At 42.8% G+C, this 25,087-nt stretch overlaps 2 long non-coding RNA genes across 2 annotated transcripts in view; one reads left to right on the top strand and one right to left on the bottom strand.

Moving 5' to 3' along the window:
• Positions 1-25,087, top strand: part of LOC140076964 (uncharacterized) — a 195,530-nt gene that overhangs the window by 100,057 nt on the left and 70,386 nt on the right. The window lies entirely within an intron of this gene.
• Positions 9-23,809, bottom strand: LOC140078074 (uncharacterized). Its single transcript, XR_011849888.1, has 3 exons — positions 23,582-23,809; positions 23,231-23,332; positions 9-129 (listed from the first exon to the last, which is right to left on the bottom strand). It is a non-coding gene; the product is annotated as an uncharacterized lncRNA (long non-coding RNA).

The following is a 25,087-nucleotide window of genomic DNA, read 5'->3' as shown; positions in this document are numbered from 1 at the left end:
ATCCCAAGTCACAAAGAAAAGACTACAGCGGTGCAGATGCAATTTTCTGCTTCTCATTAGTCCCCGAATCTCAACGTGGGGGACCCAGCCAACGTACGTGTGTTTGGGCTCCTTTCCATTCTACTTTATCTACAAGAAAAGCAGCTTGATTAGAAAAAAAAATATCAGGAAATGTCACAAAAAGAACAAAGGGAAAACTGTGACAATACAAAGAGAACAGCTCCTGGAGAGCGCATTGTTGTAAATGTTAAAATCCTTATAAATATTCAACAGGGCAACGAATGAAAAGATTCAATTATTCATGGGCAGATCCCGCCCGGCCAGGAAGCTAAATGTTTTCTAGAGGATGGAGCTTGCGCTAATTTGGATCTCTCATTTTTTGGCACAGCCACAGACTGTACAGGGGAGGGGGAGACGTGATATAGAAGGAAGAGCGACTGAGAACAGGGGGGACAGGGAGACAATTACAGAACGGGAAACAGACAGAGAAATGACAATGAGAAAATTAGATGTAAAGAGAGAGATGCGTCAGATAGATAGATATGAGATAGTGATATGTTAGGAAGGTAGATAGACATGTAAATAAGATAAATGAATAGATACAATAACAAACCCACATGATCACATGACTGGCAGGTAATGATCCCCCTACGTTATACCCTTATAGATCGTATATATCCATCTGCTCAATCATCTAATGGATAGATATATGATGGATGCATGGAAGGTTATCTATGTAGATGGTGTCATAAAGAAACATGTAAAACCTCAGAATTCAAAGAGGGTGACACTGCCCTCAGAAGTATTTAAATTGGGTAAATTCAACCTCTGAGTAATAAATAAATAATTAATAATAAATAATTGAAAAATGGCACAACCTTTCTGCTTCCAAAGGAATGAAGAGGGTAAGTAGCAGCCAGGTGCTGATTTTTTTTTTTGACCGTAAGCAAGTGTGACCGCCTTTTATTATAGTAGAAGTTTTGGCCATTTGCTAGTCAGGAACATTCCGGGGTGTGTTAACATTATGCAACTAGACAGATCCATGTCACATGTAAATAAGTTAAATAATGAGTTCACAGGATTTCTGGGGAACAATGGATCATAGGATTCTCTTGAATTTTTGGTATAAGATAGTGGCAAAAATAATATGGGTTTTTTTGTGTGTTTTTTTTTTATAATTTTTATTTTTTTTATTGTGCCAATAAGTTGCAATGGCCTTTTATCACCATTGAGAAATATTCACTAAAACATAGTACAACACTGTGTAAAGCCAGATATATGACTTGCAATTTTTTTTTAAGATAATCGCAAAAAAAAATATCGCAAATTGAGTAGAGCAGAGATAGTAGAGTTGGTTTCACCATTCCACCTGACGCAATGGTATGACACAGAACAACTAACAGGCTATCTAGGAGCTTTACAGGTATAATCCAATTTGAATTATGAGATGAAAGTTTTGTAAAGTTTGCACCCTCCTCATAGGAAATCAGGTAGTGGGTCCTACTCATCTTTTAAGTGCTTGATGTTTACTGGTTCAAGAATATTAATATGGTGACTCATGGCAACTGGAATTTTGGAAAATGTCTCTTGAAAAAATGCATACTAGTTAGTATTCATTACATTTATATTATAATTTATTATGGTTGTGTGATAAAAATACAAATAAAATATGTTTTAAAAAAAAAATCGCAAATTCACTCCATTTCCCTCCTGGTGTAAGTGCTTGCAATTTTTTTGTACTATTGTGATTATTTTGCAATTATTTAAAATAGAAGTCGCAGACATGGCTGACAGATTTATTAGAGGGCCAAAGCCTTTTTAATAAATCCAATGGGCAATGGAGCTCCAAATGCAGTCATAAACTGTTGCAAGGAACCTGCCCAGTGATGAACAACCCCATCTGCTTATTAAGAAGGATATAGATGGACAGAGTAATCACAGTATACCACCCGTTACCAGGGATTGTTCTGTCTGTGGCTGACCATGTGATGCTGTGCTGAGGAAACATGAGAAATTGACAAATCGGAGAAGAAAATGGAAAAAATGAGTCTTTTTAACCAGAGGAAAAACTGCAACTCAAATACTAAGTGAAGTATGTATCAAAGAAGTGCAGACCGAGGAAATCAATCAGATGGAGGGCGTAGGGATGTAAAGTCATGTTTGCACTGGAAATCTTCATTTAGTATACAAGGTCATTACCGTACAATACAATACAATATATTTTGGACAGACAAAGACAATAATGTTCTGATAATTGTAGACTGATAGATGTCCCAATCTAATCGCAGAATTGTAGATCCCGACTATCCTGTGGGTTCAGGTCATCGATCCTTGATCATAAAAAATGGCCTTTAAATGCTCCAATAATACATGTGTGTAGAAGTGCCTATTTATTTTGCAGATTGCAAGATTTTTTTTAAGTTTTTTTTTTAACAGCCGCTTTAGCTTGGTGTTACTGAAGTGAATAACACTCAGCTGCAATACCGCACACCACATGTGGACAGACGTGGCCATGTTTTTGATTCAGTCCATCCCATCCCAAGTCATTAGTATGAGTGATTCTGAAGTAAGGCAGACTGGGCAGAGATATTCTCCAAGGTGCGGCCCAGACAACCCATCCACCAGCTGGATTAGATTTTACGAGCTGTGCTACAGACCCAGGAGGTCCTATGATAAAAGTGACTTGCAGGCACCAGCAAGGAAATGCGTTGTTTAGTGTGTAGCTCATAAATCTGCCCGTGTGCCCAAGACCGCCAACGTGACTGTATGTAAGAGCCATTAAACTAGGTTATGGACACAAAGGGCCAGGGGGCTAGTAAAGGAATATAAAGGGAATGTGGAAGAAATAGAAAAATGCTGTAAGTAATGTGAAAGTAGTGAGAGAACTAAATGCACATTATATTTACCCATCAGCCACAGTGGAGAACATTCAGTCATGGCTCCTGTCAACTGGGTAGTCTACTGTATGTTGGCCACCAAGTGGACAGTCCGTTCTTGAGGTTGATGATTTGGAAGCAGAAAATGGGCAACCGTAAAGATCTAAGCGAGTCTGATGTTTGCAGTATTGGGTCAAAGCAACACCAAAATGTCAGGTTTATGGGAGGGGTGTCAGAGAGAACCCTAGTTTGCACTAGACATTGGGGCACATTTACTTCCCCGATCCCTGCGCGATCTTCTTGGTGTGTTGTCCGACGAGGATGAAGTCTGCCGCGATTCATCAAGATCGTGCCCCCGATATCCTGCATCTGTCGCTTCCCGGCTCAGGTCCGCTGGAGTTCGACACCTTCTTCCTGGTGTATGTGAGTGCATGTCTTGCGACACAATTTGATGTGTTAAATCCCACGCGTTGTTCGAATCCGTCAGATTGTCCGACTTCCCGATCCCCGGCGCGATGCCCGAAAACAACGGAAAACCCAATGGAAATGCGGCCGCATTGTCTTGAAAGTATCCCAAGATGGACAATCGGTGATCCGATTTCTCTTGTAGATCATGTGGATGTCTGGATGAAGATCCTGGAGAGGTCACAAGGTGACTACCATTTGTATGCACTTTTAGCCTTTCTGGCTTAATATAATTGCAGCCCAGCAAGTACCTTGCATGCTAAAAATATTTTATTACGACAAAAAGTTAGCAAATTAAGCAAGAGTTATTATCTTATTGTCTAAGTGCTGTGTCTAAACCCCCCAGCTGAGGCATTGTGGCATCTCCGTGCCACATATAGGTACCATATATGTAGTTCTCATGATATAAAATGTGAGCATCTCCTTGCTCCATAGCATATAACACACATGTGCCTGTGTGTCTACTGCAGCAGAGGTGCCTGAGCTACAAAGCCCGTCATCACGATGAACAAGGTCTGTAGTTCTCTGGGATTTCTCCGACATCAGATTAACAAATTGGTAATCATTAATAATTCTAAACAGGCGGTGATAAATCGGAGCTCTCCCGTGATGGAGCCCGACACCAGCCCATAAATCACTCAGATTACTGGCGGATTTTTTAAAATGCAACGTCAAAATGTCACTGATACTAATAGCTCTGCTAGATGTGGATTACTTATCTACACTACATCTGAGCAGTGACACAGGGCAGGGAGGTGAGCGGCTGAACACTGGGAATACAATCTGCCTTGTACCTACTGACCGGAACAGTGACAGTCACCGGGTCCAAGAAGACAGACGGATAACTTTATATATGGATACTTCCGCGTGACATAGCACCATGAAGGATGAGACAGAAGAATGACATATTGGAGCTAATGTTAATATTTATCCTGGTGTCCACCCCTGCAACCTGCAGGCCTTGGTATTCTCCTCTACCAAGGATATTGGGCATAACCCTCGCTGGTTAGGATAATGAGCCAAGTTTGTTATTTGGAGACGGCGGAGACTTTATCTTGCATATCGGGAGACATTGGTCATAGACGTGTTCCCATTTAGTTCAATAACCATCAATCCAAAACTAACGCTACACAACAAAATGTTTTACTTATACATTGCACCTGATAACCAATACCCAACCTCCACAGTTTCAAACGTGCTCTTACAACCCATCTCTTTACTTTACCCATCTTTACTAACCCATCCTACGTCCTCTTCCCATCTCTTATCCGGCAAACATCAGATATCAAGCTTCAGGCTTCTCTGCAGTCACTTTAACCTTTGACTTTGTATATAATGATGCGGTTGATAGCTTGGTTAAACAGTAGAATTTTTATTTATTGAATAATGTTTTTCTGTTCTCCTATAAAGAATGGCTGGGCCATTATACACGTTCTTATACCTCTTGTGTCACCCCCTCATCCTCATAGACTGTAGGCTCTTGTGTCACCCCCTCATCCTCATAGTCTGTAAGCTCTTGTGTCACCCCTCATCCTCATAGACTGTAAGCTCTTGTGTCATCCCCTCATCCTCATAGACTGTAAGCTCTTGTGTCACCCCCTCATCCTCATAGACTGTAAGCTCTTGTGTCACCCCCTCATCCTCATAGTCTGTAAGCTCTTGTGTCACCCCCTCATCCTCATAGACTGTAAGCTCTTCTGTCACCCCCTCATCCTCATAGTCTGTAAGCTCTTGTGTCACCCCCTCATCCTCATAGACTGTAAGCTCTTCTGTCACCCCATCATCCTCATAGACTGTAAGCTCTTGTGTCACCCCCTCATCCTCATAGACTGTAGGCTCTTGTGTCACCCCCTCATCCTCATAGACTGTAAGCTCTTGTGTCACCCCTCATCCTCATAGACTGTAAGCTCTTCTGTCACCCCATCATCCTCATAGACTGTAAGCTCTTGTGTCACCCCCTCATCCTCATAGACTGTAAGCTCTTGTGTCACCCCCTCATCCTCATAGACTGTAAGCTCTTGTGTCACCCCCTCATCCTCATAGACTGTAAGCTCTTGTGTCACCTCCTCATCCTCATAGACTGTAAGCTCTTGTGTCACCCCCTCATCCTCATAGACTGTAAGCTCTTGTGTCACCCCCTCATCCTCATAGACTGTAAGCTCTTGTGTCACCTCCTCATCCTCATAGACTGTAAGCTCTTGTGTCACCCCCTCATCCTCATAGACTGTAAGCTCTTGTGTCACCCCCTCATCCTCATAGACTGTAAGCTCTTGTGTCACCCCTCATCCTCATAGACTGTAAGCTCTTGTGTCACCCCCTCATCCTCATAGACTGTAAGCTCTTGTGTCACCCCCTCATCCTCATAGACTGTAAGCTCTTGTGTCCCCCCTCATCCTCATAGACTGTAAGCTCCTGTGTCACCTCCTCATCCTCATAGACTGTAAGCTCCTGTGTCTCCTCCTCATCCTCATAGACTGTAAGCTCTTGTGTCACCCCCATCACCCTCATAGACTGTAAGCTCTTGTGTCACCCCCTCATCCTTATAGACTGTAAGCTCTTGTCAACTCCTCATCCTCATAGACTGTAAGCTCTTGTGTCACCCCCTCATCCTCATAGACTGTAAGCTCTTGTGTCCCCCCTCATCCTCATAGACTGTAAGCTCTTGTGTCACCCCCTCATCCTCATAGACTGTAAGCTCTTGTGTCACCCCCTCATCCTCATAGTCTGTAAGCTCTTGTGTCACCCCCTCATCCTCATAGACTGTAAGCTCTTGTGCCACCCCCTCATCCTCATAGACTGTAAGCTCTTGTGTCACCCCCTCATCCTCATAGACTGTAAGCTCTTGCGGGAAGGGCCCTTACTCCCATTGTTCCTTATGACCGTTTGTATATGATGACGCTATAGAAAGATTATTAATATTATTATTGTTATTAATGGGGTACGGCTAAACACAATGAAAACCAAATGTAAATGCGGTGTGTCCCCAAATCGTCAAATAGACAGCATTAACACATTGTACATGCCATGTGAACTCGACATGTGAACAAGGTAATAGCCGGATCCATGGTCCATTGCTTGCAGGGCGTATGTTATTTGTGTGTGAGGTCCACTCACACATAGATGAGGGTGGTATAAACCACACGACTAGCAAAGTTGGTTGGATTAGGGCCTGCTCTGTAATCTGCAGTCCAAGCAGTGCGCTCATACACATGGCCATGAGTGTCCATAGAACGGCATTTCTTGATGTACTATATGATAAATCAACTTATAGAACATGGACACATTCTATGGGGGTCACTTTTCATACGCTGCCACTCATAAAGGTCCTGCCCTTTCGGTGCTACCAGATACACCGGGAGACTCTGGCCTTCTATGTATTTGTTGGCAGGGCCTGGCGTAGATTTGTTCCATTAAGAAGCAACCGTTCAGCTTAACCAGCCAACAAGTGTGTGAGGCAGGGACAACCTTCCCCACTCCGCTGTGCCGCTGCTCATGCCCCCTTTATGCCCCTCCGCCCCTCCTTGCCAAGAGTAATAATCAGGGTGATGCCACACATGGCGTTTTGAACCTGTTTTGAAACCATTTTGAATCCGTTATTGGCACTTTTTTAAGCAAAAAGCATGCGTTTTGCTTAAAAACGGGCCAAAAACAGATTCAAAACGGGTTCAAAACGCCATGTGTGGCATCGTCCTCAGAGTGCCTGGTGGTTGGCAAGACAATGGTATTATTTCCGAAAACTGCTATACAAGCCCTGATGTCTCCCTATGCAGGGAGTGTGTGACCTGCTGTGTGTAGTATGTTTTCTAGATGGGGTATCATGCAGCCGACCCCTATCTTTGATGTCTTGGAGCATCCAGACAAGGATAGCCTCTTACGAGACATACCCTTTAAAAATCTGTGAATGCAAAATGCAACCCCAAAGAGTTAATTGCCAGAATCGGGCCCTGCTACACCTGCGCCCATTACTATGAGAAGGAAAAGCAATCATACTCAGTACTATTGTAAACTGTTGCCAATCTCATATGAGTAAAGGCTCCGCTGTTTTCTTCCCTCTGTCTCCAAACCCCAAATGCGTCTTTTAGGACAGGCGACAAGGCAGGGAAGTGCGCTCTATTTAGGGGCCGCGAGAGGAAAAACCCATTTCCTTGCAGAAATTAGCATGCAGCAGCTAGAGGGGGGGGGGGGGAGAGGGGCGTCCGCAGGAATCTAAGGGGGGGAAAGATCGTTAGAAATCTTTCATTATCTCTATATTGCCAAGGTCAGGCTGGCCATATTTCCTCTTTAGCACTGCAGTGGGAATAAGCCTTGGCTGCGGTATAATAGAGCAGAGAATGCCCACGCGGGGACTGATGGTAAATCAATATACCTCATCAATAGAAGGCCGACATTCCCTGAGAGCTGCAAACCGCTTCCAACTCATCAACTTCTTAACTGCTCTGTAACCCTTTGGTTCCCCCAGGAGCCTACAACACGTTACTGACCACCGACTTGTTAATCCCGCCGGCTACTAAAAGGTTAAAGGCTTCCAATATGGGAGAAAAGGAGAATGTTAAACCACTTGACTGCCGCTGTCCTTATTCTGTTTTTAGCCCGTATGGATTCTGTTTTAAGAACATGTTACCAATAATTTGGAAATGTAACACTGGATACCTGTTACTACATGTACCTGTTACTATCCAGCGCTTTAGTTATTACTGTACCTCCTCACCATGAAGCCTTTAGATCTACAGGCTGGTTATACTATACACTATACAGCCTGCTCTGCTCTATAACATGCCGTCTTTTAGTCATTTATCTGCGCTGTTGCTATGCTGAGAAGTGAAGGAGATGGCAGCTATCTCTTCTGTATGGAGGAATGTAAGGCACTTAAGGGACTTCATCCAGGTCTTCAGGGGTCAGCAAATGCAGAGATTTGGGTTACAGAGTTTAGTTATACTGAAACGGGATGTCCGTTGGCTGGAAAACATGTCCTCTTCCAAAAAAAGGGCCATAACTGACCATGGAGCTCAGTCACAATACCATAATAGTCACTAAGGAGTTATTTTTGGAAGCCATCTTTTCTCACAAACTATCAAACACTGTAAATCTGCTCAGCTCATGCTTTATAACATGCTGTCTCCATATAGGAAACCATAGGAAACCATATAAAATCTGCTCAGCTGCTCCTGCTCTATAACATGCTGTCTCCATATAGGAAACCATATAAAATCTGCGCAGCTGCTCCTGCTCTATAACATGCTGTCTCCATATAGGAAACCATATAAAATCTGCGCAGCTGCTCCTGCTCTATAACATGCTGTCTCCATATAGGAAACCATATAAAATCTGCTCAGCTCCTTCTGTTCTATAACATGCTGCCTCCATATCCGAAACCATATAAAATCTGCTCAGCTACTCCTGTTCTATAACATGCTGCCTCCATATAGAAAACCATATTAAAATTTAGTCAGCTACTTCTGTTCTATAACATGCTGCCTCCCTCCATATAGCAAACCATATAAAATCTAGTCAGCTACTCCTGTTCTGTAACATGCTGCCTTCATATAGGAAACCATATAAAATCTGCTCAGCTCCTTCCGTTCTATAACACGCTGCCTCCATATAGGAAACCATATAAAATATGCTCAGCTCCTCCTGCTCTATAACATGCTGCCTGCAAATAGAACACTATATACAATCTATTTAGCTGCTTTATAACACACTGCCTCCATATAAAACCTTCCCAGCTCATCTTGCTCTATAACAAGCTGTTTGCAAATAATAAACTATGCATAATCCGCTCTATAACGTGCCGCCTGGACTTTGATATTTATTCCCTTTCTTTAGGACATTACCCATTGTAAGCATAGTGACTTTATATAGGACCTTTTAAAGCAATAAAATATGTGCAGGGAATTGGTGCTCTAGTTTTATATTGTGAGTTAAAAAATTCCATTATGTTCTTCCTTTTAAACTTGCAAATGTCTCCAGGAGAAGACACAACGTAGGGCTAAGGTTGGGTGATCAATACAAAAATCAAAAAATACCCCTTCACTACCATTATTCTGTCCATACCATAAGTAGAGGAGTAACAGCCATGACCCACTGAATGAGAAGAGGAAACATGGCAAATGATCTCAGGATTGTGGAGCTACACATGGTCATAGGATGTCCCTATAGGGTCTTATAGATCTCTGATGTTGCCATTGATTTCATTGGATCTGGAGCGTTGAATGCCAGACCCTCTGCCCGAGCCATTAATGGGGGTCTTAGTTACTAATCCCCATATGGGAACGTTCATATGTAAATGACATGTCAGAACATAAAGGACCCCATACATTAACAGTATGTGTCTGGATCCAGGAGAAATATAGAAAAGTCTACTTTGTGCACTGAGAACATAAAGATTGTGATAATATACGGGGGCAATAAAGCATTCTTCTCTCCTTCTGTTTTATGTCATGTAAGGGAAATGATCCAGAGTTTTATTGGCCTTAATCCTGTTCTGTATGAAGTTTTTATCTGATACTTATCCTTTGAGATGACCCCTAATTACCAATTGATCCTACCAGTATCTATATAAAGTGAGTTATCTACAAGAGGTTTAATGCTTCCTTACATCTATCGTTTTGTATCCATTTATTAGATGGTAAAAATGTTAATATGAACGTCAATATGATTAAGGATAATGGTCCATTGATTGGAATGGGGCCGCTCTCCCACCTCCTCCTCCTCCAGACATTTCCTTTGTGAACACGTATCTCCCTATAGGAAGGCGTTTTAGAGGATATGAGTAAGTTACGGTAGATATTTTATGATAAAAGCATCTCAAATACATAATGTATCTATCCTTCATTTCTCTGGGAATACTGAGTTGGTTTTAGTTTTTTACTTGTGAACTATCAAAAACTTGAGTGTTTGTTTTTTAATTCCAGGACCTGAGGTCCTACATAACCACAGGGCGCTGGGCTCATTTCATACTGATCCAAAAAAGTAAGTAAGGACAATAGGATTATGTTCATATAAATATATTATGCTGCACCGGGTGTATGTTATCTTAAAGGGAACCTGTCATCAGTAATTGGCCTAATAAACCACTACCAGTATATTGTCAAACAAGCATAACACCTCCCTAGTTTTTGTTTCTTTCATGGTCCAATGTGTTGGCGTCATCCAGAAAATCCACTTTGAAGGGAGATGTAAATTGGTTGTAGAAAGTCACAGAGGAGGAGAGTTTAACACGGAAGTCAATGTAAGGATCTCTAAATGTCTCCTCATGTATCAACTTCAGGAGATCTGGTTAGTGATGCCTCTAGATCAGGGGCGTTGCTAGCTACACAAAAGATCCGGGGCACGGGCCCCAATGTATATCTACCAAATTCTCAGTAGTGTCCACCTACGAGCTCTACGCCCCACATGCACTTGTTCACAACAGTAGTACCAATAATATAAAATACCTACTTGTTTCATTAGTGACAGCAGGTGAAGTGTTCTTGGATTGTAGTTCTCTGCTTTCTCCATCAGGCCCACCTTCATTTTCTCATTATACCCTCTATTGTGGTCACTAAACATTGTCATCCTGCTGCTACCCCTAATACAGCTACCCCAAACACTGCAATAGGGTTACACGAGAACTACACAAATAATACTCTAAAATGCTCCCTATTCTACCTTGTACTGTAAAATTCCCTTTTGTGAAATGACAATAATGCCAACAACACCACTATTTCCCATCTTTCTGCCCCCAACACTGGAGTATTCTCATGTATATGTGATATTTCTACAGGACCAGAGGAAGGCCATACACCTGTCTTTATAAAAGAGAGACCCCACTGTACATGTTGCAGATTTCATGCAGATTTTCCACATTAATTTGTTACTTTTTGTTTCACCTGATCTGATGTCATTTCAAGCAAGAATCTGCATCACATTCCGCAGCATGGTGTGGACTTGACGCAGATTTGTTGCAGATTTTTACTCTTCCGTAGAAAAACACTTGCAAAAATCTGAGAGTATGCGCAAGAAAAGTAACATGATCATTATTTATTTTCCACACTGAGGAACAATTTCTTTGCGGAATTGTTACGCATCATCTACATGACTTTTTCCAAATCCCATTAACTTTACTGATACTGTATTACACTGCATAGTTTCTACACAAAAATCTGCATGTAAAATCTGCAACCTGTGCAAATAGCTTTAAAGGGGTATTCCCACGAAGACTTAAATATACAAAATAGCACATTCTCTGTTAATAACAAAAATACAGAATTTCACAGATAAAAGTCCAACCTATCAGTCCTGGTGTACACAATTTCAGTTGCCCCTGGTTTCTGACCCTCTGTCTTCTGACTTTCTGGTCGGCAGCCATCATGTCTGATTCTGTGGAGGTAAACTGTTCTCTGCAGCGGCCCGTACCCCCTGCATTCTAGGGGGAACTCACACTGATACACACTAACTTCCTGCCGGTATACAACAGTAGCAGCGATAGGAGAAATACAAGCTACAGGAAGATAAGTTCATTATACGGTGAGGGGGAAGCAGGAATATCATCTCTGATAGTGTGAGAGCAGAGATGTAGCAAGAGCTGGAAAGTGTCATTGTGTGTTATATCCATCATCATGGATCTCATTATCTGTGATCTGTCTCGTCTCTCTTTTTTCCATGTGTCAGATACTAGTGAATGTTAAGAAGTTAAATAAAAGTGTAGCTAAGCCCTGTACCCTGATAATCTAAGCACATTGTCAGCACACAGCATCTCATAGCACAGAGGAATCATGAAGTGTCTGCTTAGAGAGTCCCCGCTCACAGCACAGAGGGATCATGAAGTGTCTGCTTAGAGAGTCCCCGCTCACACTCTGGAATCTTACACTGACCATCACTGAGTGATAGCAGCAATAACACTGAGTAACATTGTAAAGTAACGGGTTAAAATTATCTTTTTTGTTTAAACATCACTAGGGGATTGAGATTTGTGAATTCTCTTTCATGGGCAAACCCTTTTAAGGTGTAACTATATCCCATGGCCAGGACACAACAGAGATGCGATGTGATGCAGCCAGCCACATGAATTAATGGATTGTGCCGATAACCTAGAACACCATTATTCTTTAGTAACAGTTTCATGTCTTGTTAACATGAAAATGTTACTAAATATTTTTGCTATGAATTATTGACACAATCCATTAATTGATCCAGCCCACTGCATCACATCGCATCTTCGCTGTGTCCTGGCCATGGGATATATTCGCACCCTTACAGTGTTTATGACATATCCTGCATCCCCTGAACACTGCTCACATCTCCTAATCACCCATCCTGACCCCGGCTCACATCCCCTGACCCCGGCTCACACTCCCTGAGCCCTGCTCACACCTCCTGCTCACATCCCCTGACCCATGTTTACATCCCCTGACCCCTGGTGACATTCCCTGACCCTTGATCACATCCCCTGCTCACATCCCCTGACTCCTGCTCACATCCCCTGGCCCACGATTACATCCCCTGAGCCCTGCTCACATCCCCTGAGCTCTGCTCACACCTCCTGCTCACATCTCCTGACCCCTGCTCACACCTCCTGCTCACACCTCCTGCTCACATCCCCTGATCCATGCTTACACCCTCTGACCCCTGCTCACACCTCCTGCTCACATCCCCTGACCCCTGCTCACATCCCCTGACCCCTGCTCACATCCCCTTACCTCTGCTCACATCCCCTGATCCCTGCTTACACCCTCTGACCCCTGCTCACACCCTCTGACCCCTGCTGACATTCCCTGACCCCTGATCACAACCCCTGACCCCTGATCACATCCCCTGGCCCACGATTACACCCTCTGACCCCTGGTGACATTCCCTGACCCTTGATCACATCCCCTGCTCACATCCCCTGACCACTGCTCACATCCCCTGAGCTCTGCTCACACCTCCTGCTCACACCTCCTGACCCCTGCTCACACCTCCTAACCCCTGCTCACACCTCCTGACCCCTGCTCACACCTCCTGACCCCTGCTCACACCTCCTGACCCCTGCTCACATCTCCTGACCCTGTTTACACCTCCTGCTCACATCCACTGAAACCTTGCTCACACCTCTGATCCCTGCAGATACCTCTTTTGATTCACCTGTCTAGGTGTCACTCATCTGCTGGCTTTCTCCTACTTCCTTCTTCTTAGCTCCGCCCACTACTCGCGGTCCCGGCATCTTCTTCTGCAGGTGAAAGGCTGCTGTTCCCTCCTGTCAGACTCCGATGTGGGGGCGGGGCAGGCGGCGATTACTCCTCCCCCCTCACCACCAGCCACAACAGCATGATGCCCTGCCTGCTCCTATCCTCTGCAGGGACTTTGTAGCGGTGCATGGAGCTTAGTTCTCTGTGCTCCTCCACACTGCTTAACTCTTTCTGCATCCTGAGGATGCAGGAAGACGTGATATCGCTGATGCAGCACAGGGAGATTCGGGGCACAGGCAAAAAGATCCGGGGCCCTTTTGACCTAGCAACGCCCCTGCTCTAGATGCAGGACCATCAATTACAGTAAAGGGGGCTTTCTGAGGAAGAGAGAGCTTGACTTTAATTTTAAAATCTCCGCCTCCTTGACTTTATACAACCAGTTTACATCTCACTCCAAAGTAGATCCCACCACACTGGGTCATGAAAGAAACATGATCTTGAAGGTGTTCAGCTGCTTGGCAACATACTGGTAGTGGTTTATTAGGTCAATTTCTGCTGACAGGTTCACTTTATAGGGGTTTTCTTATTATATACACTTCTTCACTATAAACACATTGAGGATAAGTGACTGAGCCTGCAGGACCCCTAAATTATTACAAGAACTGATCCACATGTGAATGCTGGTGTGCACCATTCTCTTGCTCCATTCACTTCTTTAGGACTGTCAGTTACATAGATCATACGGTTGAAAAAAGACACTTGTCCATCAAGTTCAACCAAGGAAGGGATTGGATGAGGAAGGGATTTAGGGGAAACAATTCTATATAACATAACCATCAATGTTATTTAGGTGTAAAAAGGCATCTAGACCCTTCTTGAAGCTTTCTGCTGTCCCTGCTGTGACCAGCGCCTGAGGCAGGCTATCCCACAGATTGACAGTTCTCATAGTAGAAAAGCCCGGTCGCCTCCGGTGATTAAACCTTGATTTTTCCAGATGGAGACAGTGCCCTCTTGTCTTTTGATTTAATTTAACCTGGAACAACTTACCACCATATTTTTGCATGGACCATTCAAATATTTATATAAATTAATTATGTCGTTTCTTTTCCAGACTAAATAAGTTTAGTTGTTTTTATCTTTGCTCATACCTGAGACCCTCCACACCCCTTATCATTATTGTGGGTCTTCGTGTACCCTCTCCAGCTCCAGGGCCTCCTTTTTATGGACCGGTGCCCAGAACTGGATGGCATATTCCAAGTGAGGCCGAACCAATGCCTTGTACAGTGGTGATATTACATCCCTATCCTGAGAGTCCAGACCACTTTTGATACATGATAAGATCTTGCTGGCTTTAGAGGCAGCTGATTGACACTGCATGCTGTTATATATTTCTCCCATATTAATTCTCCCATAATCCCATAGAAATGACCACATGACACGCACAAGGCTTTTATATATGTGGCAGCAGAACTGTATAGGACATTGTGGTCTAATTTGCTAGCAAAGGGGTTGGGTGTTAGAATTTATTTGGATAACATATAACGATGCATCCGGATGCTCCTGGGTCATTTTATTCCCATATTATTATCATTCATTTGTTCTGCAGCACATGACTCGTCTCTTTGTTGTCTTCTAGACATAGTCTAGTTTCTAATAATAGCAGACGTTCTCGAATGTCATGGACACACTGCAATGATATCACAACATCTATTTTATCAGCTCGCAAATTATCACATATGTAGCAATTGTGTGAGTGTGAAACAATGAGTGGAAAGCCTCACGGGCATCTCCAATATGTTAATCAGATGCAGACTGTTCCTGTCTTGTATCATATTCTGCCACTAATAGGAATCCCAGGCAGTGTGTTTTATTCAGAAGAACAATCACTTTGGTCAGTATCAGTAAGTGACAGGACATCATCTGCATTCAGTAAGTGGCTTTGTGGGTTACATCTGAATATTTAGGGTTTTCTCATGCTACAGTCACTGTATTTTTGTGTTATGACATCACTGTGTGTATTCTCCCTGTACTGTGACATCACAGTGTGCATTACCCCTGTACTGTGACATCACTGTGTGTATTATCCCTGTACTGTGACATCACTGTGTGTATTACCCCTGTACTGTGACATCTCTGTGTACATTATCCCTGTACTGTGACATCACTGTGTGTATTATCCCTGTACTGTGACATCACTGTGTGTATTATCCCTGTACTGTGACATCACTGTGTGTATTATCCCTGTACTGTGACATCACTGTGTGTATTATCCCTGTACTGTGACATCACTGTGTGTATTATCCCTGTACTGTGACATCACTGTGTGTGTTATCCTGTACTGTGACATCACTGTGTGTATTACCCCTGTACTGTGACATCACTGTGTGTATTATTTCTGTACTGTGACATCACTGTGTGTGTTATCCCTGTACTGTGACATCACTGTGTGTATTACCCCTGTACTGTGACATCACTGTGTGTATTATCCCTGTACTGTGACATCACTGTGTGTATTATCCCTGTACTGTGACATCACTGTGTGTATTATCCCTGTACAGTGACATCACTGTGTGTATTATTTCTGTACTGTGACATCCCTGTGTGTATTATCCATGTACTGTGACATCCCTGTGTGTATTATCCATGTACTGTGACATCACAGTGTGCATTACCCCTGTACTGTGACATCACTGTGTGTATTATCCCTGTACTGTGACATCACTGTGTGTATTATCCCTGTACTGTGACATCACTGTGTGTATTCTCCCTGTACTGTGACATCACTGTGTGTGTTATCCCTGTACTGTGACATCACTGTGTGTATTATCCCTGTACTGTGACATCACTGTGTGTATTCTCCCTGTACTGTGACATCACTGTGTGTGTTATCCCTGTACTGTGACATCACTGTGTGTATTCTCCCTGTACTGTGACATCACTGTGTGTATTCTCCCTGTACTGTGACATCACTGTGTGTGTTATCCCTGTACTGTGACATCACTGTGTGTATTCTCCCTGTACTGTGACATCACTGTGTGTATTATCTGTGTACTGTGACATCACTGTGTGTATTATCCCTGTACTGTGACATCACTGTGTGTATTATCCCTGTACTGTGACATCACTGTGTGTATTATCCCTGTACTGTGACATCACTATGTGTATTATCCCTGTACTGTGACATCACTGTGTGTATTATCTCTGTACTGTGACATCACTGTGTGTATTATCCCTGTACTGTGACATCACTGTGTGTATTATCCCTGTACTGTGACATCGCTGTGTGTATTATCCCTGTACTGTGACATCACTGTGTGTATTATCCCTGTACTGTGACATCACTGTGTGCATTATCCCTGTACTGTGACATCACTGTGTGCATTATCCCTGTACTGTGACATCACTGTGTGCATTATCCCTGTACTGTGACATCATCTCTGCATTGTGACACTGCTCTGTGCCTATGATACCTGTAGGATTTACATTGATATTGCTGTGTAGAAGTCACAGTTCTAGGTATAGGCAGATATAAGTAGAAGCAATATGTCACATACATTGGGACCACCTACCACATTGGGCACTCTTAGGCTGTATTCACACTACCATATGGAGGACGTATATACGGCCGATATACGTCCTACATAGACGGCAATGGGCGCACGGCGCCCTACGGGAGCGGTACGGTGCAGCACACGTGCAGCACCGTACCGCTCTGTACCCGGGAAAAAGATAGGACCTGTCCTATCTTTACCCGTAGTACGGCGCCGTGCGCCATAACTTCCTATGGAGAGGGGCGGGGTTGAGCTGCGCTCACCTCCTCCTCCTCTCCCCGTGCACTGCCGTTGCCCGCTACGGCACGGACGGGCAACGGCAGTGTGAATGTAGCCTTACACTGGTCAACATGACTGGGTGTATTTCGCTGGAAACTTGACTCCATGGTCCTAATGTAATAAATCTGAATGATGGATGGTACTAGTTTGCCTACAAGGCTTCTATAAGATTGAGCGCCCCTTTAAGATTTGGTTGCTGATCTTGTATATATGGTTTGGGTTTGGTGTGGCGCACGGTGAACTCTGTAAGGGCACCTTCACGGAGACATACTGGTTTGTCGGCTAAATAAAAAATAATTTTATGGGTGTAATAAAGCAGAGAGACATGCCTGCCCTCGGTAAAAAGTGTAATTTCAGACAGATAAATTGAGCAGTATATAAAATTAACTTTTTTATGGTGGAAAAAAAATCAATTTGTGAGTTTCTAATTAGAGATGAACATAATCGTGTCGTCCACTTGCATAATATTTTAACGAAAATCTGAAGCCCTAGTTAGACGCTGGCTGGACCGAGAAAACATCAATAAGTTCTGTTTTCATCTCGGGGCCCTAATAAACCATTAGTGCTGGTAAGTAGGCACTTACCTCCTATTACATCTGTACTGGGAAACCGAAAAAATACACAAAAAAAAGGAAATTGCCCTGCCATTGTAATTTAAAGGGGTTGTTATTAGAGATGAGCGAGTATACTCGTCCGAGCTTGATGCTCGTTCGAGTACTCAAAACGGCTCGTTGCTCGGACGAGTATCTCGCCGGTTCGAGATCGAGCCTTTACTTAACGAAACACAGTGAAGAACAGTGAAGAATACAATGAAAACCGTGAACACAGTGAACACAAGATCATTTAAGTGAAGAACACATTGCAGATGTTTCCATACATCTGCTAACTTATCCGAAGACACGTTTGCCGAACGGTGTTCTTCACAATAGTATGTGAAGAACAATGGGGCAGATTTACTTACCCGGTCCATTCGCGATCCAGTGGCGCGTTCTCTGCGGAGGATTCGGGTCTGGCCGGGATTTAGGGAGTTCCTCCGAAGTCCACCAGATGGCGCTGCTGCGCTGAAGTTCCCCGGAATGCACTGAAGTTCACCGGCCTATTCCTAGTGAAGGTAAGCGGGAGCCCCGCGACACATTTTTTTTTAAAATGCAGCGGTTTTTCCGGGTTTTCGTTCGGCCATGCCCCCCAATGCATGCCAGCGCCGATGCACCACATTCCGATCGCGTGCGCCAAACTCCCGGGGCAATTCAGGGAAAATCGGTGCAAATCGGAAATATTCGGGTAACACATCGGGAAAACGTGAATCGGGCCCTTAGTAAATGACCCCCAATATGTGTGAAGAACACATTGCAGATGTATGGAAACATCTGCAGTGTGTTCTTCACACATACTGTTCTTCGCATACTATTGTGAAGAACACCGTTCGGCACGCGTCTTCGGATAAGTTAGCAGATGTATGGAAACATCTGCAATGTGTTCTTCACTGTGTTCTTTCAGTGAAAACATCTGCAAACATCTGCAATGTGTTCTTTTTTTAGTGTTCTTTCAATGTGTTCTTTCAATGAAAAATGCTCGAGTCTCCCATTGACTTCAATGGGGCTCGTTATTCAAGACGAGCACTCGAGCATCGGGAAAAGTTCGACCTGAGTAACGAGCACCCGAGCATTTTAGTGCTCGCTCATCTCTAGTTGTTATCCCCTATCCCCAGGAACAACAACAAGCTAAGAGGTAATGGTCCAAGTGCTGGGACCCCCGCTGATCCCAAGAATGGGACCCCCAGCAATCCATAGAACAGGGTCCCCATTCTTATTAATGGTAGGGAGTCAGGACAAGTTTGCGTCCTGCCTTTCCATAAACTACCATGGGAGTGTTGGAAATTTCTGGCACCCACATACTATTGAATGTAGCGGCTATGTGATGGTTAATGGTTATCCCTATATCTCACCAATCATCTAAATGGGATCCTGTTCCCACCCTAATTGATGACGCCTGTGGCATTCAATGTTTGAGACTGGCAGGTCTGTTTTAAGACTATGGTGGGCCCAATACATCATGTCATGACCCTCCAGCCATTAGAAGGGGAGCTGATTGTCCTGGTTTGATGTTGGCTTCAGCCAAATGTGTTCAGTCCGTGGAAATGGATCCATTTGCTGGTCTGATCCCATAGACTGAACACATTGCATAGGATGGGAGTCCTTGCATCATACTGTAACAGTTCTTACGGTATCGGCAAACCATCATATTTCTATATGCAGCAAGGACTCCCGTTTTGTGCAATGTGTGCAGTCTGTCGGATTGGACCAGAATACGAGTCCATATCCACGGTCATCTGCAGCCTGCCTCCTAGAAGCAAAGAAGGGGAACCATATTCTAAATAGTTGGCTACATAGAAGTTTATAGACACAGAAGAGGGAGCGCAGTTTATTTTTTATACATTAGAATAAAATAACAAGTATTCAAAAATTGTAGCCACATTCTCATGGATATGCCATAAATACCCTTCAAGGTGATTAGTGGGAATTTCTATGTATTGTTAGGTTGAGGAGCTTATCAATTTTACATCTGGATATATCTGTTAGTATTTGGCCTAGACCCGAAAGTCCCAATAGGAATAATGAAGGCAAAGCCAAAGCTAAATTATCATTGGTGGTCTATCTGCTGGAGTTGCCCCATTTTCTTATAGGGGGCATTTGCTGTACTGTACAAATAATCTGCTTCTGCTTCTTCTGTTTTTGTTATAAGTTTCAAGCCTTATCCGCTTTACTAATACCAAAATAGCTAAATCCTAACAATGAGAGCCGTGTGATACATGGCTTATTATTACACACAATGTAACTATTGTTCCATTATCTCCCTCCTGTCTGTAATCCTAATAAATGGCTTTGTTTATCCTGATACCATTTTGATAAGACACTTGATGGTTTTGACCCATTCGGTCTTGTTGACCACACTCTACAATACACTGTGTCCCTATGAAGAAGTCTAATGCTGTCCAAAGGGTTAATAGGAAGGAATTTTTTCCAAGGTCTGTCTTATCAAATTCCTGGTGCACAGAAATGATAATTTATCTTTCTATTTTAGTCTCCAGTATTTCCCAGGGATCAGACTACTTGGCAGGAAAAGTGAATTCTATGTAAAACACCTTCCCCCCGAAATAAGAACTGAAAACAGAAGATGTTGTTTTCGTTCTATTATGTCTAAATAAATGTAGTATTAATGGCTGTAAAATGATCACTTAGGTTTAATTCAGATTTTGGAGGGTTACATGTTCTGGGGAAGGGGGCGGGGGGCTAATAGAGTATATAGGAGATGAGACATAGGGCAGAGTAATGCATACAGTTAGAAAACTCTTGTCTCTTTCCTAATATTTATGGACCTAATTTTGGTTCTGTACAATACAATGCTTCCAGGGGTGTAATTAGTAGAGGCAGGACGCCGGGTTTAACTGCAGCAGTAGCAGACCTAGCAGCTGCTATGGGGCCCGCAGTGTCAGGGGGCCCAGTCATCAGACCTGACACCAAAGAATGGAGGACGTGCTCCAATATATACATATTATGCTACACATCTTACAGCATAATATGTTTATAACAGTGCACATCCTCCACAGTAAACAGCATAAATCAGCAGCTCAAATAAAAAATGACAGGGAAGGGGACAGTAGAATGACAGGACTAGGGATCTCTCCTCTCTACTGCCATGTACTTCCCCCATATTGTCATCAGCTACTGGGACAGAACTGTGTAAGTGTATAAATGTATGTATCCTATTATATATATGTGCGCATAAGTGTATAAATGTGTGAACATAGAAATATTAATATTTTCTGAGGGAGTAATGGGCCCAATTCAGAAGTCTGCTATCAGGCCCCACCTCTCCTAGTAATGCCCCTAGCAGGACCCCAAAGCAGACCCCTACCCCCTCAGAAAATATACTATACATAATATCATAACATTATATTATAATATTATATTATATTACTGTATATTATAAAATATAAATATAATATATTCTATGTTCACACATTTATACTTATGCGCACATATTTATACATGCATACATACATTTCTACACTTATACTGATCTGTCCCAGTAGCTGCTGACCACATGGAGGATGGCTGGAATATGAGTTGTGAGATTCCTAGTCCCGCTGTTCTGCTGTCTCCTCCTTCTCCCTCAACTTTTCTTTGTGAACTTCTGGCTCAGCAGTGTGCTGTGGAGGATGTGCACTGTTATATACATATTATGATGTACAATGTTAGTATAATATGTATATAATGGTGCACATCCTTCATTCTTTAGTGTGTCAGGTTGAATGGCAGGGCCGCCTGACACTGCGGGCCCCATAGCAGCTGCTACAGCTGTAGTTACGCCCCTGAATGGTTTTGACCAAAACAATCCAGGACTGACTTGGGTTGCTTTGTCTTCATGTTTTGGATCATCCTCTATCTGTATTATGAGATGCTTACCTATCATTTTGACTAGATTTCAGTGCACAATATGTCTCTGATACCTTAAAATTTATCGGCTGCTTCTCTACTTTGTCACATCTTCAATAAACACTAGTGCCCCAGTGCCCCTGGCTGCCATGCCCAAGCCATCACACTACCTCCGCTTTGGATCATGAGTTTCACCACGTCTATGCCATACTTTTACTTTCCATCATTCTAGTAGAGGTTGTTTCATCTGTCCAAAGAGTGTTCTTCTAGAACCGTGCCGGCTTTATAGATTTGGATACTGATACATACTGGAGAATGGCTTGTTGTGAAGGATTTTCTCTTCACCATAGAAATGATTCTGAGATTTTATATATTTATAAGGTAATCTGCCTCTATTATATTAAATATAATAATAAATGGAGAAAAAAAAGTTGGATAACTGATGACATCACTGTGCTGACATCATCACTATTGAAAAAGGTTAAAATTGTCACTTGGATACTTGAAAGTAGTGGAGCTTTTCCTTTTCTGGGTTGAGATTTGTACAGTTTAAATGCACATTATTAATCCATAATAGATAAATGGAAAGGTTAATCGTTTAAAAGGCATTTTATAATCCCTGTTCCGTCTCCTCTTCTTCGGGAATCTCATTAAAGCCGCTCAGCACCCGGCGTCTCTCATGGCCTCCTGCCACACTTCTGCTTCCACCTTATATTAATATACAGTTTTATTCCGGAAACTTTACCCTTACAAGATTTCTGGGATATTCTGCTTTATCTCATTTTTTTACGACTCTTAATTTTCAGGCCTTAGGATCTTCTATTCATTGTATCTGTCCACTACTTGAGCACAACAAATCTGCAGGTCCAGTGCTCCAAAACGAGGACAAACATCCCTGGAACATGCGTCATATATAACACGAGCGCGGGAACTGGGTTCTGCATATTCTGTAATGTGATTTTCACAGACCACAAGTGAATTATTACTTTTACAACTCTCAAATGTCGTGATACTTTCCCTATAAATCCAAAAATATGGGTCTCATCCACATGTTTATAGATCTGCAAATGGATGTAACAACTTCTCTGCCAAAGTTAAAAGGAGTCTTCCATCTCACAAATCACACACCATGTTGTGTACGTCCCTCCATTTTTGGTGTTTTGTTTTAGCTCTTTTAAAGAGCATCCACCACCAGATTACTGATTGTAGCCTGTCCTCACAAGCATGCTAATTACCTCTGGGGACAGGGCCGATTCTAGCCTTTATGCTGCCTGAGGCGAAAATTGAAATCTTCAGCTCCATGCAGGATAACTCCACACGGTGCCCCTAAAACTACCACAGTCACTTACAGTGTGATGGAGTGTGTTCTTAATATATTATCCCCACAACATATGCCCCCCCAGTATATACACAGCCTCCCCAGTAGTATCATATACAGCCGTGACACCCCCAAAAATATTAGACCTGGTACTTGCCTCCAGCCCCGGTGCTCCCCCACAGCTCCTTGTCCTCTTCTCGTGCCGGCAGCCGCATTAACACCTATTTGCATACAGTACTCCATCCTGGTGGTAGATGCCCTTTAAGGAAATAATTTCATGATTCATGAGATAATTTTTTTCTTTGTGTTTCACTTTAAAAAGATTTTAACTTAAAAAAAAAAAAAAAAAAAAAAAAAAACGGCACCACGTTTGTGGGTCATGTTTGGTATTGCAGTTCTATGCTTGTATTAAAGGGGTATTCCAGGAATAAGCATAATTCATACACAAATGGGTCCTTAAAATATAAGCTTATATGTAATTAATTATTTGAAATTTTGCTCCCCTTACCAGAAAATGCTGGTGACATAGACTGTAATGAAGAATTAAAATGCTACTGGCCCTTAAATCAGTCCATTAATTTCCTCCGCGCGGTCCGTTGCGGACCAGACACAAGACAGAAGATGGCCGCTGGTCACATGTACACATCACATGTTCTCCACCTGCTTGGGAAGATCATGTGATCACCACGAAGTTCGCCTGTAGTCGGTTGGTTGCAGTGCATCCAGTATGGCCAGTGTTGTAGTGATGTGCAGTGATGGCAGTTACACATCATTACTATGGTAACAGAGCAGGACAGGCTGTTATATCATCACTGGGAGCAGAACACAAGAGGGAGGAGGAGTTACTGAGAACTAAAGGATCATGGAACTTGTAGTTTCCAGTGGCGGCCATCTTAGTGATAACTCCACCTACTTTAGAGGCCATAAATTTTGTAAATCATAAAATCAAACTGTTTAAGCTTTGTTTTGTGACTAATGACATTGATTATTGTTGTATTAATTTATTTATATCATCATGGGTTTTTGTGTCAGCCGTTCCTATTCCCAGAATACCCCTTAAATGGTACTAACCTGCAATACGACGCACAGCCTGTGGTCAGATGTGATGCTGTTTACGAAAGAAAAGTACTTTGTATTATGGGGTTTTCCAGAACTAGAAATAGATTATGTGAAACTGACCTTATAAGGTGGAACAGACTTGTATCCAGAGATGCCTGGGAATACCAACATGGGACTAAGGAAAAAAAAAATCTATAGACTTTCTGAACAGAATAAACCAATTCATATAAAGACACTAAGATACATTGTATTCCTGCTCCATAGTCATCGTCGCGACAATCCGGTAAGAAATCAGGTTAACCCACTGAAGACATAAGTGTTGTAGGTCACATTGCTCTGCGGTGCTGCTGGCCCTTTAATTTATGAAGCCCCTCAGTTTCCGCGGGTCTCTGCGGCCCTATACATGGGCGAGTTTTCATCCTGGTGCTAATGACTGTGTATTATGTGTATATTGCTTGTGATCTCTCTCTCTCTTCTGGATGCAAAGCTCGGTCTGCTCGGCTAACTCAGGGATCCAAACCTATTACTGCATCATTTCTTTTTGTTTAAAATATATTCAGCTTTATTCTGGATGTCAACATCTATCACCTTTCTCCCCTCCGCAGCAACGAGCTGCTCTCCCTGCAAATTGACCACAAATAAGGCAACGGCAAACGGGAAACTCAGACCCGAGAGGTGGTTAACCCATTAACGATCACAAATGGAATCGGAGAATCAATGTTTGATGCTTAGATATATAGATTGAGGGGAAAACACTTAAAGGGGATGTCCTATTATTAAAAAATTATATGTAGCTGAATAAAAAATGATATACACATACCTGATCTGATCAATTTCTTGTTTTGATTAAAAAAAATAATTGATCCACCTGTTCAAAGGATTGGGCCCTGATAAACTTAACGGCTATTCCCACGAAGACCAGATTCATAAATGTACTCAGAATAACAGAATAACA

This window comes from Engystomops pustulosus, chromosome 9, assembly GCF_040894005.1.
Source record: "Engystomops pustulosus chromosome 9, aEngPut4.maternal, whole genome shotgun sequence".
Lineage (NCBI taxonomy): Eukaryota > Metazoa > Chordata > Amphibia > Anura > Leptodactylidae > Engystomops > Engystomops pustulosus.
This window is presented reverse-complemented; position numbering and strand designations above follow the sequence as displayed.